Source organism: Azolla caroliniana, unplaced genomic scaffold (assembly GCF_043228905.1).
Source record: "Azolla caroliniana isolate FFs.n. ecotype wild unplaced genomic scaffold, voAzoCaro1.0.p SCAF_13, whole genome shotgun sequence".
Taxonomy (NCBI): Eukaryota; Viridiplantae; Streptophyta; class Polypodiopsida; order Salviniales; family Salviniaceae; genus Azolla; species Azolla caroliniana.
The window spans coordinates 7,340,181-7,355,301 of NW_028230448.1; positions in this window are offsets into that span (position 1 = coordinate 7,340,181).

Genomic DNA, 15,121 nt, shown 5'->3' on the forward strand with positions numbered 1-15,121 from the left:
CCACCAAGTTCTCCCAGCTTTCCGGCAATGTACACATCAGAATGATGGCTTGCATTGCATCCTCCAACGGGAACTTGATCGCCGCAAGCTGGTTCACGAATCCCATGAACGTGCTCACGTGTTCCACCATATTCTCGCCGTCCCGGTACTTGAGGTTCACTATCTTCCTCATCAGGGAGGTCCGGTTCAACGCATTCTTCCTCTCGTAGAGGCCCGACAGCTTCTTCCACATCTCATATGCGTTGGTGTCGTTCGCCACATGTTGTAGGACGCTTACATCGACATATTGCCGGATCGTCGCTACGGCTTTCCGGTTCAGGAGCTTCCACTCCGACTCTATTACCCCCTTGGGTATCTCGGCATTGTCGATCGGTTCATACAGGTCTCGGATGATGAGAAGGTCTTCCATCTTTATCTTCCAATCGGCGTAGTTCTGTGAGTTCAACACCATCATGCCCGGAGGCCCACTACCGCCGCCTTCCATTTTCTGTGTTACCGTGCTCTGATACCACTTTGTTGAAAAACCAGTGCTCAGCCACAACCGAGGAATAGGATTAACTCACAGAAAACAGGAAATACAAAATGCACAAAGATAATAGAGAGAAGAGTACACAGGATGTTTTACGTGGAAAACCCTAAATGGGAAAAAAACCACGGGAGTCCTCAAACTCCAACTATCACTATAAACAGAGATGTACAATGGTGAAGCTACAAGGCAACAACCTTGGGCTCACTGTCTTCGCCACAGGCGGCGGTAATACACAGAGGCAACGACCTCTTCGTATCTCTCTCTCTCTCTCTCTCGGCTGCTCTCACTTCGCATAAAATGAGCAAAAAAAATCTGACTGTTTGCCCTAAGTCATATTTATACATATATGACTTTCGGGCTATTTACAAATATAGCCACAAGGGCCCTTGGCAAACATATTCACAAATATGTCCCCGCATCCGGATCTCTCTCTCCGGGTACATACGTCATCCGGCTCCGTAACCGGGGTCTTCAGCATCCGGCTCCGTAACCGGGTCTTCATCATCCGGCTCCGTAACCGGGTACTCTTCATCCGGCCTCATGCCGGGTACTCTTCATCATACGGTTCCGTAACAGCCTCCGGGCTTGCCGTCATTCATCTCCGGACATCCCATCCGGAGGGACCGTAAATCCCAACAGTTGAGCAGAGTTGAAGTATTCTCTGGTGCGTACTAAGATGGAGACTCGTCGAAGACTACATCTCGACTGATGCAAACTTTTCGGGTAGATGGGTTGTAGCATTTGTACCCCTTTTGTTCGAGTGAGTATCCTACGAGGATACATTTCTCCCACTTCGGATCGAGCTTTTGTCGTGTATCGTCGGTATTGTGTACGTAGGCGATAGAACCAAAAATGAGGACATGCGATAAGTTCGGCTTCTTTCCAAAGAACTTCTCATGAGGAGTTATGTCGTGTACTCCTGAGGTTGTGCACTTAATCATGAGATATACGGCCGTGTTCACCGCTTCTGCCCAATACGATTTTGACAGGTTTTTCTCATTCATCATGGCTCGTGCGACTTCTACTATGTGGCGGTTTTTATGCTCAGCTACGCTATTTTTCTGAGGTGTATGTCGACACGAGAACGCTCGTCGGATTCCTTCCTTGTGGAGATACGCCGAGAACTCATCCGAAAAATATTCTTTACCTCCATCTGATCGAAGGCAGCATACATGCCGGCCCGTGCCTTTTTCCACTTCGGCTTTGAATTTCTGGAAGTGGCCGAACACTTCACTCTTTGGCTTCATCGGATAAATCCAGGTATTTATGGAGAAGTTGTCAATGAACGTGACATAGTAACGACATCCACCGAAAGTAGCTGTTTGGGCTGGTCCCCACACATCTGAATGTATGACATCTAGGATCCCTTTGCTTACATTCCACTCTTTTGGGAATGGATGGCGGCGCTGTTTTCCGAATTGGCATGCTTCGCACACGCCCGTGGTCTCCTTTGCCGTAAAGTTTGGGAGTCCGATTACGACTCCTTTTGTCTGCATGTTCTGAAGCTTCTGGAGATTGATGTGGCTGATTCTCTTGTACCACAATTTTAAGTCGGTTCGACTTTCTGGCCTTTTGCGTACATAGCTGACTTTACTTCGCTCGACTCGAGGATAAACATACGGCCTTCTCATCTACCGTGAGCTACGATTTGATCACCTTTTTCAATGAAGCACCATTCGTTGTTTAAGGGTACCTGCATTCCTTGTTCTACAATCTGGCCGACCGAGACCAGATTTTTCGTGATGGTGGGAACATGTAGTACGTTCTTGAGGTAGGTCTGTTCGCCGTCGTTTCCGAATGGGACATTCCCGATATGCTGTATTGGATGAGTCGTATCATCACCTGTTTCGACATATCCGGGACGTTCGTGCTTTCGTAATTCCTGGAAGTCATGTGATTGGAAGCTCCAGAATTGACAAACCATACACTATTAGGAGTGAAGGCACTAGTTATCGCAAATGCAGACATCGATTGTGCTTCGTGCTTCATTATGAACATTCCGCCACGGTCGCCGTAGTCGGAGTTCGTGGTGTAGTTCGTGAGTTGTCGACCTGCCTCACGTTTCTTCTTCCGGCACTCTTCTTCATAGTGGCCGGGTTTTCCACAATACTCGCACTCGACTAGGTTTCGGCGATTGCTTGGTCCGGCGTTATGTCTCCCCCTTCCGCCAAGCTCTCTGGGCCCATTCCTATCCGCTTGCCACAGGTGGGAGTTACGCCCTTGATTCCGCCGATCATTATGGCCTTGTCCGAAACGACCTCTGTTTCCAGGAACGAAATCTCTTCTATTATACGACTGGGAGTAGAGCAGATGACCATCTGATGCGTTGCTCCTCTGTCGGGCGTGATTCTCTTCGACCAATAATATCGATTGAAGGTCGAAGGAGGGAGGGTTCTCCCTTGCAAGAATGGCTTATCTAATCGCGCCGAAACGCGGTGCTAAGCCTTCGAGGCATATTTGCACCAGTTCTTCATCATCAATGACGACGTTGATCGATCCAAGGGCATCACATAGCTCCTTGATCTTCAAGGCATAGCTTGAGTTTGACATGTCCCTTTGTTCGATGCTATTCAGCTCCTAACGAAGCTGGAGCTTGCGTGCGGTCGTGTTGGCTGCAAAAATCATTTTGAGATTTTCCCAACGCTTGCTTCGGCGTTTTTGCCTCTCGAATGTAGCCAAGCATATGATCATGAACGCATGATGCTAGAGAATACAACACACGGCTTGCGGCCTGCTCCCAAGCGGGATAGTCGGCGTGTGTTGGGTTGGGGTGTGATTCGTGAGCTCCTTCGATGTAGCTCCAGTAGCCTTGTCCGACAAGATATTGATGCATCTTGTATTCCCAAGATGCGAAGTTCGTTCTGTCAAGCTTCTCGGTAGGAAGAGCGCTTCCCATTTCAGTATTCATGGTGATTTCTTCTCTGTCGATGGGCCGGTTCTGTTGATCGTCAGCGTGCAACACAACACAGTCGAAAATGCTTGATCAGGCAACCACACGCTCTGATACCATGTTAGGAAATGGAGTTTGTGGTGATTGCAATGCAACAGAAGGTGAACGTAGGTGTGTGTATGTGTAACAACAGAGAGAGAGAGATGGAGAGCTCAAGAGACAGAGATAGAAAAAAGTGTATATAATATTAACGAAACGAAATACATCCAACATTAATTGAGTTACAATGAGTTCGTTTATATACCAACTAAGCTAGGGCAAGCGCCCTTTCTACTATAATTTACATAACTAGCCTGGAATGTCCATGAGCTAGTGTGAAACCTATCTATGGGAGGTTGAGTTCGATTCTCAACAGTTTATTCTCTGTCGTTTCCCAGCTAAACCAGTTTTGTCAAAGCTTCCGCACGCTAACTTTCACATGGTATTAGAGCACGAGGGTTGAGATTCCTTTGCAGCTGACAGACACTTTCAAAGACAAACCCTAACACCCGGTGAAAAACAGAAGAGGATCGAGATGGACAAAGTGTAAAAACAAATAGCGTGCAGAAGCAATAAAAACAGAAAACAGAGAACAGGTTTAATGGAGAGCTTAACAGTACGCGGGAGAGACAGAGAGAGAGAACAAGAATCTCTATTCAAAACTTATATCAATGCTCTGTACATTGTATGTGTTCAACGAACACTTTTATACAGGTCCATACGGACTGACAAAAGTACGGTGTACTTCAATGCTCACTCGAGCATCTGACACTAACTACGAGAGTAATAACTCCCTAGTAGTCTAGCTGCTACTAGGCTTCCGGTTACTGATGGATCCGGCTAACCGGCTCCCCAGCTCACCGGCTCTTTTGCTCACCGGGTGCTCACCGGCTCAGGCTTATCCAACCGATCTGGCTGCAATTGAGCTTGCTGCTCAACACTCCCCCTCAAGCTCAACTTGAGGTCCGGTTGTAGTGTCAACGTCAGTGGCAATAGGTCCTTTTGCCCGGCTCCTTCTGGCGTCACTCCGCCTTGCTCGCGCTCCTCGTCCGGTCTGGTTCTGTTTGCCGCGACCCCTCTTGTTTTGCGCACCTCGACCTCCTCGGTCGGCTTGTCTGCTCAACAGGCCCAATTCAGCTCCCTCGCTGTTGTGACTTCGGCGCGTGCCTTCTGACCTTGAATTGAGTTGAACTGAATCTATTGTCTCTGATTCGTTCCAGCTCTTGTCCGAATCGACTTCTGGTTCCAGGCCCTTCACCACATCGGACCATGTCCGGGTCTTGGCCTTCTTCTTCCGGTCGGCTCTGTCCTTCTTGACTCTGGCGCCGCTGCCGCTTGTTCCGACTTGTTTGGATGTGTCGACTTCCTTTGTCGACTCGGCTCCTTTCTTCTTCTTGACTCTCCCTTCGTCGGTTCTTCCCTCACCGGCGCAGTCGACAGTCTCTTTGCCTTTGCCCGTTCCGGTGTCAATGCCCGTTCTACCCCTCAAGTGTGGCACGTCGAGATGCTGAACACCAAGCATTTCGGGGAAGTGCTGCAACTTATCCGATCCGAGTGGTTTGGTGAAGATGTTTAGAACTTGCCAATCTGTGTGAACATACCGAAGTTCAATCCGTGTGAACATCCATGTGAACATACCGAAGTGATAGTGCACTTCTATGTGCTTTGTGCGAGCATGGAATATGGGGTTCTTGGCAAGTTGCATGCTGCTTATGTTGTCGCAGTAGATCAGAATCGGGGTCGGTACCTCGATCCGTAGGTCTTGCAGTAATCGCCGAAGCCAAATGGCTTCACAGGTGGCAATGGTAGCGCCCCGATAATACTCAGCCTCAGTGCTCGACAGAGCAACTGTTGGCTGCTTTTTGTTGCTCCACGCAACAACCGCGCTACCTAGGGAAAACATGTAACCGGAGGTTGATCGGCGATCTGATGCATCGTCGGCCCAGTCGACATCTGTGTAACCGACCAACTCTTCAGTTATACCTCGCTGGTATAACAGTCCCCGGTCCTTCGTGCCGCTCACATACCGCAGTATTCGGTGCGCTCACTGAAGATGCTCCACGGTCGGCTTCTGCATGAATTGGCTAATCACACTGATCGGATAGCTGATGTCGGGTCGGGTGATGGTCAAATATATAAGGCTTCCGACAATTTGTTGGAACCATTTCTCATCGCAGGCCGGTCCAGAGTCGGAACGGAGCTTTTGGTACCGGTCTAGGGGAGTAGAGATAGGTCGGTATTCTGTCATGCCGAACTTGTGCAACATATTCAACACATAGTGCCTTTGTGAGAGCAATATGCCGTCGGGGGTTCGGATCACCTCGATCCAAAGAAAATAATGAAGGTCCCCCAGGTCCTTCATCTCAAACGCATCCGACAACTAGGACTTGACTTGGCTGATTTCATCGAGTCTGGGTCTGGTGATGACCAGATCATCAATGTACAAGAAGATGCAAACCGGACCGTCCGAACCTTGCCGGATGAACAACGAAGAGTCGGACTTGGAGGCCGCAAACCCCATCTTATGCAACGGGTGCGTGATCTTCGCATTCCAAGCTCGGGGGGCTTGCTTCAGGCCATACAGTGACTTCTTTAGTCGGCATACCGCCGTCTTGTTCATCTCCGTCTGGAAACTGAGGCGTTGTATCATAAAGACCTCTTCTTCATCTCCTTGAAGAAATGCATTCTTTCACATCCATCTGGTGAAGATGCCACCCCCTTGCCGCTGCAACCGTCAACACCACACGAACCGTCGTCATCTTTGCTACTAGAGTGAAGGTCTCGTCGTAGTCGATTTCGTGGGTATGTGCGTATCCCTTCGCCACTAACCGGGCCTTGTACCAGTTAACTGAACCGTCGGCATTGTACTTTACCTTGTACACCCACTTGCATCCGATCAATTTATTGTGACGAGGAGGGTCAACCAGGTCCCATGTATCGTTGGCATCAAGTGCTTGCATCTCTTCTTCCATAGCGGCACACCAATGTGCGTCCTTTGCCGCTTCTGCGTAGCTCTCCGGCTCACGCACTTCCGCCACCTTGGTCATGTATGCATAGTGATGCGCCATGTACTCATTGTACCCATACCGCTTAATAGGTTCCTTCTGGCGGGTTGACCGACGTAACCCATCGTTACCCGGTTTGAGGCCCTTCTTGGCCGGTTCGGTCTTTGGTGCCGAAGAACCGTCATTTTCCTTTCCGGAGTCGGATCGGCTCCGATCCAACTCATCAATACCGGTTCCATAATCTGGCATCTTCTTCTTCCCCTTCTGTTTGCGCGTGAACCGTCTCCTCAGTTTCTTGCGCGGGGAGAGCACAATAGAGTCTTCACTACTCGTTGGTTCTTCTTCTGACTGGTCGGATTGACCCAGTCTCTCATTCGTCCCACTCAACCGAAATGATTCCAGACTCTCTTCTATCTGGATTGGTTCAGGCTCACTAGCCTCATCCTCGAGTATCGGGTCGGGGTCAGAAGTCGGAGCTGGTAAGGCATACCATGATGCCGTCTCATCAAACTCAACATCGCGACTAACTCGGACTTGTACCCCTTATAACACTTATACCCCTTTTGCTCATGTGAGTAGCCGACGAGGATGCACTTCTCCGATTTTGCATCCAGCTTCCTCCGCTTCTCATCCGGCACATATGCTATGCTGCCAAAAATCCGAAGGTGTCTCAAATTCGGCTTGTGCCCGAAATACTGCTCATGCACGGACACCTTGTCACCGATCCGGTTTTGGATGTAGATGGTCATCTGGATCGCCTCCGCCCAGTAGAAATGGGGCATGCTCTTCTCTTCCAGCATTGCCCTTGCCGCGTCAATAAGAGACCGGTTCTTCCTTTCGGCCACACCGTTTTGCTCCGGTGTGTATCTACAGCTGAACTCTCTCCGAATTCCTGTTTGCTGCAGATAATTGTTGATTTGGTCGGAAAAATATTCTTTTCCGCCATCTAACCACATGCACTGGATCTTCCTCTCCGATTCCCGTTCCACCATGCTTTGGAGGTTCCGAAAACAGTCGAAGAATTCACTCTTTCGCTCAATGAGGTAGATCCATGTGTGCCGGCTATAGTCGTCGATGAAGGAGATGAAGTATCGACTCTCGCCAAGACTCACATTCTGTGCCAGTCCCCATACATCCGAATGAATAAGGTCGACCTTGTTACAGCTACAGTTTTGTTCGGTGGGGAATGGAAGCTGGTGTTGCTTCCCGAGTTGGCGGGCTTCACATACTCGGGTCCTCCGGCTACTAAAACTTCGGCAAACCAAAAACAACTTATTTTGTTTGCAAGTTTTGAAGCCCCCGATAATTGACGTGGCCGATCCGCTTGTGCCACAGGCCGATGTCCGATTCGACTTTCTGTCCTTTGGCGAACAAGGCGGTGCCAACGTCATTGGTGTCGAGGATGAACATCCTCCCATCTCTGCGCCCTTGCGTGATAATCTGGCCCTCCTCGTTGAAGCACCCGAGGTGCGTAAACCGCACCTGCATTCCCTGGTCGACGATCTGTCTGACCGACACCAGGTTCTTCATGATAGTCGGAACGTTCATCAGCTTCCCCCTCTGTCGGACGTGGCTCAGGGGAACTTCTCCGACATGCGCGATTGGGTGAGGAGTGTCGTCTCCTGTTTCGACAACTCCCGGTTGTTTCGGTTTCTCCAAGAAGGAGAACCACTCTTTGTGGCTCATCATGTGATTTGACGCACCGGAATCAACGTACCACACTTCCTCCGATTTGGAAGTGGTCTTCTTCATCGAGTTTGCCTTGTGCTTCATCACCAAGGCTCGCCCCTTACCGGTCTTCCCGGTTCCGGATCCTCTCGATCCTTGTGCGTAGTGCGAGCTTTGCCGGTTCTCCCGACCGGTTTTGCCGGATCCAGATCTGTCTGAATCGGCACGCTTCTTCCAGCACTCGCTTTCTCTATGGCCCTGTTTGCCACAATACCAGCATTCCGTGGCGGATTTGTCTTGCCGGCCTTCGGCGCCACCTTGACTCCCCTTGCTTCTGGAAGTCCCGGAATTGCTGTCGACATGGTCTCTGTGCCGTCGGTCTTGCCCTTGTTGGACGCCTCCATTGTGTGTCGACCTGCCTCGTCCACCACGCCCATGAGGCCGATCCGCCTCCGTGTACAACATCCGGCTATTGATGGGTGCACTTGTTGATGCACCGGCGTGGTTCTCCTCTACAAGGAGCATCGACGTATTCTCCCTCGTACATACTGCTGTCTAGAAAGCTCGGAACTTAGATGCCAGGCCCCCAAGATAGACCTGTACCATCTCGTCTTCCTCTACAGTGACGTTGATAGAGGCAAGGAGTCACAAATCTCTTTGATTTAGGTCGTGTAATCAGCCACCGACATGTCCTTTTGTCGGACATTGCTCAACTCCTGTTGGAGTTGCAGCTTCCAGGCTGTGGTGCCGCATCAGGTGCTGTGTCGTTAGCTCCGTCGACATAGCTCCAATAACCATACTCAAGCAGGTACTGGTGCATCTTGTATGACCAAGATGCGTAGTTGGATCTGTTGAGCTTCTCCACCGGAAGCGAGTTAGCCATTCCTCTATCCATTGTTTTTTTTTTCTTCTTCTGTTCTTTACAAAGGTTAGGTTTTCTTCTTGCGAAAGCGAATGTCGGCTGCAGAGGTTCTCAAACCTTGCGATCTGATACCATGTAAAAACAAATAGCGTGTGGAAGCAATAAAAACAGAAAACAGAGAACAAGTTTAATGGAGAGCTTAACAGTACGCGGGAGAGACAGAGAGAGAGAACAAGAATCTCTATTCAAAAATTATATCAATGCTCTGTACGTCGTATGTGTTCAACGAACACTTTTATACAGGTCCATACGGACTGACAGAAGTACGGTGTACTTCAATGCTCACTCGAGCGTCTGAGACTAACTACGAGAGTAATAACTCCCTAATAGTCTAGCTGCTACTAGGCTTCCGGTTACGGATGGATCCGGCTAACCGGCTCCCCAGCTCACCCGCTCTTTTGCTCACCGGGTGCTCACCGGCTCACCGATCTGTCTCACTCACTGGCTCACCGATCTGTCTTGCTCACCGGCTCAAGCTTATCCAGCCGATCCGGCTCCAATTGAGCTTGCCGCTCAACACAAAGGTATGGCAAGTTCACTTCGCACAAAAAAGCTTGACCGGAGCAACTATGCGTCCTAGTCATATAAAATGCACCAATAACTGATGGGGCATGGATATTAGAGCTATGTGGAAGGAACTAACGAGGTAGCACCGGAGCCGACACGCAAGGACTTCCGAGCATGGGAACAAGGAGCGAGTAGAGTGCTTTACTGCATCGTGTCTTGTGTGCATGATCAAATGCTTGACTACATCAAGGATGCAAAAATGCCAAAGGAGGCCTGGGAAAATCTACGGAAGATTTTCACCGCGTGTACCACAACCCATAAGTTGCAGCTCTAACAAGAGCTGAACAACATCCGACAAAGAGATATGTCAGTTACGGACTACACCACTAAGATTACGGCGATCTGCGATGCAGTCGGATCCATCAATGTAATGGTGAGAGAAGACGAGATGGTCCAGATCTGTCTTTGTGGTCTTGCACAACGGTACGGGCCAATCCGGACGACAATTTGCACTTGGGAGAAGCCACTATCCTTCGACTTACAATCAATGTTGTTGGTGGAAGAAAACCACGTGAGTGGGTTGAGGACCACTCAATCGGACAACCAGATGTTATTCACGGAGGTGGATTGGCCCCGTGGGTGTGGAGGACGAGGTGAGTCGGCACGCAATGGAGGCGGCTGACAAGAGCAGAACCGAAGGCACAGAGACGGTGCCGAGAACAGTTCCAGATCCTCCACAAGCAGAGGGAGTCAAGTCGGAGCCGGAAACCAGCAATCGAAAACCGATGTGGAATGCTGGTATTGTGGCAAGAAAGGTCACAGAGAGAGTGAGTGTTGGAAGAAGCGTGCCGATTCAGATAAATCCGGATCCGGCAAGGCCAGACAAGGGAACCGGTAAAGCTCACAATACGCTGAAGGATTGGAAGGATCCGGAACTGGGAAAACCGGAAAGGGGCCGGTCTTCGTGGTGAAGCACAAGACAAACTCGATGAAGAAGACCACTTCCGGATCGGAGGAAGTGTGGTATGTTGATTCTAGAGTGTCAAACCACATGAAGAGCCACGAAGAGTGATTCAATTTTCCGGAGAAACCGGAACAACTAGGAGTTGTCGAAACCGGAAACGACACTCCTCACCCGATTGTGCATGTCGGAGAAGTCCCTTTAAGACATGTTGGACAAAGGGGGAAGCTGATGATTGTTCTACATGTCCCAAAAATCACAAAGAACCTAGTGTTGGTCGGACAAATCGTTGACTAGGAAATGCAAGTGCGGTTTACGCACCTCAAGTGCTTCATCGAGGAAGAATGCCGGATAATCGCGCAAGGGCACAGAGAAGGGAGGATGTTCATCCTCAACACAAATGACGTTGGCACCGCCATGTTTGCTAAAGGACAGAATATTGAATTAGACATCAATCTCTGGCATAAGCGGATCGACCACGTCAACTACTAGGGGCTTCAAGATCTGCAATCGAAACAAGTTGTGTTCAGTTTGCCAAAGTTTAGTGGCTGGAAGGCCCAAATATGTGAAGCTTGCTAACGCGGGAAGCAACAACAGCTTTCATCCCCACCGAATGAAACCGGAGCCGTAACAAGCTCGATCTAATCCATTCGGATGTATGGGGACCGGCATAGAACGTTAGTATTGGCGGGAATTGGTATTTTGTCTCCTTCATCGACGACTACAACGGGCACACGTGGATCTACCTCATCGAGAAGAAAAACGAAGTCTTCGATTGTTTTCGGAACCTTCAAAGCTGAGTCGAAAGGGAAACAGAGATGAAGATAAAGAGCCTGCGGTCGGATGGTAGAGAAGAATACTTTTCCGGCCAATTCAACAGTTATCTGCAACAGAAAGGAATTCAGAGAGAATTCAACTATCAATATACACCAGAACAAAACTCTGTGGCCGAAAGAAAGAACCGGTTGATTATTGACGTGGCAAGGGCAATGCTGGAGGAGAAGAGCATGCCCAGATTCTACTGGGTTGAGGCGGTCTGGATGACCGTCTACATCCAAAACTGGATCGGAGACAAGGTGTCAACACGTGAGCTATATTTCAGGCGGAAGCCGAATTTGAGACACCTTCAGATATTCGGTAGCATAGCATATGTGCATGTCCCGGATAAGAAGCGGATGAAGTTGGATCCGAAGTCAGAGAAGTGCATAATCGTCGGCTACTCACATGAACAGAAGGGGTAAAAGTGTTATAACCCCCGGACTAAAGAAGTTTGAGTAAGTTGAGATGTCGAGTTTGATGAGTTGGCATCATGGTACTCTCTATTGACTCCAACTCTTGACGAAGACCCGATTCCGGAGGATGACGCTAGTGAACCTAGAGAGGTTCAGGTAGAAGATGAAGAAGGATTTGGTACTCTAGATGAGAGTCTGATCTCATTCTGGCTAAGTGGGCCAAATGGGCGGCTGGGTCGGAATGACCAATTAGATGAAGAACCGGCGAATAGTGGAGACTCTACCGTGCTATCCCTGCGCAAGAAACCGAGGAGACTGTTCACACACAAAGAGAAGGGGAAGAAAACGATGCCGGAATACGACAACGACAACGAAGAGTCAGATCGAAGTGATTCTGACTCTGGATAGAACGAAGTCGGATCTTCAAAAATGAAATCCGAACTGGCCAAGAAAGGCCTCAAACCGGCTAACAAAAAGCTGCGCCCATCAACCTACCAAAAGAGCCCCCTAAAACGGTACGGATACAATGAGTACATGGCGCATCACTATGTGTACATGACCAAGGTGGCGGAAGTGCGTGAGCCGGAGAGCTACGCAGAAGCAGCGAAAGACGCAAATTGGTGTGCCGCTATGGAAGAAGAAATGGGGGCAGTCGATGCCAACGACACTTGGGACCTGGTTGACCCTCCCCGACAATGTAAATCGATCGGTTGTAAGTGGGTATATAAGGTGAAGTACAATGCTAACGGCTCGGTCAACCGGTACAAGGCCCGATTAGTGGCGATGGGATACACACAGACCCATGGAATCAACTACGACGAGACCTTCGCTCTGGTAGCGAAGATGACGACGGTTCAATATGATCCAACCCCCCGCTGTCGTAGTGTATTTCATACACTACCTGAAAAACGTATAAAGTACTCGATTTAATAAATATGAAGAAAACGAAGAAAATATGAGAATACATGTTACATGCATAGGGCAAGATTCGATCCTTGCACCTCCATGTTTTGACACCTTACCATTACACTAACAAATCATGAGTGTTGAAAAAGCAGATATCCCACATAGAAAGCTTATTTCACGCATATTTTTTAGGAAAAAGCTTTAGTTAGAAGAAAAACGCATGATAGAAAAAAAAGTTACACATGCACATCTAGCGTGCATGAACACTATAGTCGATAAAAAACACATGAGGTTAGAAAAATCATGATCACTTTTAGAAAAAGCATGTTAGAGAAAGCATATAGTCTATAGATAGAGAAAGCATGGAGTCCATAGTTAGTAAAAAAAAAAGCATGGATTTCTAAGACTCTCTCATCACTATATAAGCATGGGAGCACAATGTAAGGTGTGTGAAAACTTTGGAAATTGGATATATTTCTAAAAACACCAATTAATAAATTATATTCGTGGAATTCACGAAATAAAATATAGTCGTGGGATTCACGAGGTTTCTATATCCTTGTCTTTCAATCTAAATTCATATTTTTAATTAAATATTGATTAATAAAATACATTATACTCGTGGGATTCACGAGGTTTTTATATCTCTTTCTTAAAATCCATTCATAACTAGATTCGTCTCAAATTCTTCCTCCTCCTAGTCCAAAACCCCAACAGTTCCCACCCGACTCACGCAAATGATGCAACACCGAAAGGCATGACACCGGTTTCTGATCGGAGATGAACAAGTTGGCAGTGTGGTGACTCAAGAAGTCTCTTTACGGTCTAAAGCAAGCCCCCCGAGCTTGGATTGCAAAGATCACGCACTGGTTGCGTAAGATGGGGTTTGCGACCTCAAAGCCCGACTCTTCACTGTTCATCCGTAAAAGTCCGGATGGTCCGGTTTGTATCCTGTTATATGTAGATGATTTAGTCATCACCGGACCTAGACTCGATGAAATCAACAGAGTGACGTCCTAGTTGTCGGATGCATTTGAAATGAAGAACCAAGGGTCCTTCATTATTTTCTTGAGATCGAGGTCATTTGGACCCTCGATGACATATTGCTCTCACAAAGACACTATGTGCTGAATATGTTGTACAAGTTCGGCATGACGGAATGCCAACCGAACCCCACACCCTTGGACCAGAATTTGAAGCTATGTCGGGACAAGCTATAGCTCGCCAAGAACCTTGTATCCATGCTCGGACAAAGCACATAGAAGTGCATTATCACTTTGTCCTTGAGCGGGTCCTGAGCGGTGAAGTTGAACTTCGGTATGTTCACACAGATCGGCAGGTTGCCGACATCTTCACCAAGCCGCTTGGATCAGACAAGAAGCACTTTTTGGAGATGCTCGACATTCAACATCTTGATGTGCCACACTTGAGGGGGAGAACGGGTAATGGCAACGGACAAGGAGCCGGAGAGAAAGAGGAACGAACCAAGAAAGGGGGAGATAAGAAGAAAAAGGAAGCCGAGTCGATTGGAAAAGTCGACACATCCGAACAAGTTGGAACAAATGGCAGCAACGATAGACTCAAGAAGGACAATGCCGACCGGAAGAAGGCCAATACTCGGACGTGGTCTGATACGCTGAAGGGTCTAAAAACGGAAGACGAATCGGAGGCAACCGATTAGGAGAAGAGCTGGAACGAATCGGAGGAAGCCAATTCGGTTCAACAATTTGATTCAGAGGAGCCAGATCAACTGTCGAATTCCCAGCTCACCGATAAACTCCATCCATATGATTTCCTTGCCGGCTTCCGATGCGGCCATATATTCGGCTTCTGTGGTTGATAACACCACGACTACCACAAAATGGCTCCCCCTACATAAGTCATTATGTACCCGGACGTGGATCGGTTGGTATCCACATCATCCGACATGTCTGAGTCAGTATAACCTTTCGGTGTGGGGTTACTTGAACCGAAATGGAGACACACGTTCGAGGTGCCTTTTAGGTATTGAAGTATCCACTTCACGGCAACCCAATGCTCTCTTCTGGGGTTGCTCATATATTGGCTAACCACGCCGATTGCATATCCTATGTCCGACCTAGTACATGCCATCACGTACATCAGGCTTCCAACTGTCGAGGCATAAGGAACCTTTGACATCTCAGCCTTCTCGGTTTTCGATTTCGGACATTGTTCTTTGGTTAGCTTGCAATTCATCGGCAGTGTTGAGCTGACCGGTTTCATGCTTTCCATGCCGAATCTCTGGAGCATCTTTGTCATGTATTTGTCTTGTGACAGCCACAACAATTTCTTTGTTCGATCCCGAACAATGTGCATCCCCAGGATTTTCTTTGCCGGACCCATATCCTTCATTGAAAACGATTTGATCAAGGCTGTCTTCAGCACTTGGATCTTTGTATGGTCCCGTCCACCAATTAGCATGTCTTCCACATACAACAGAA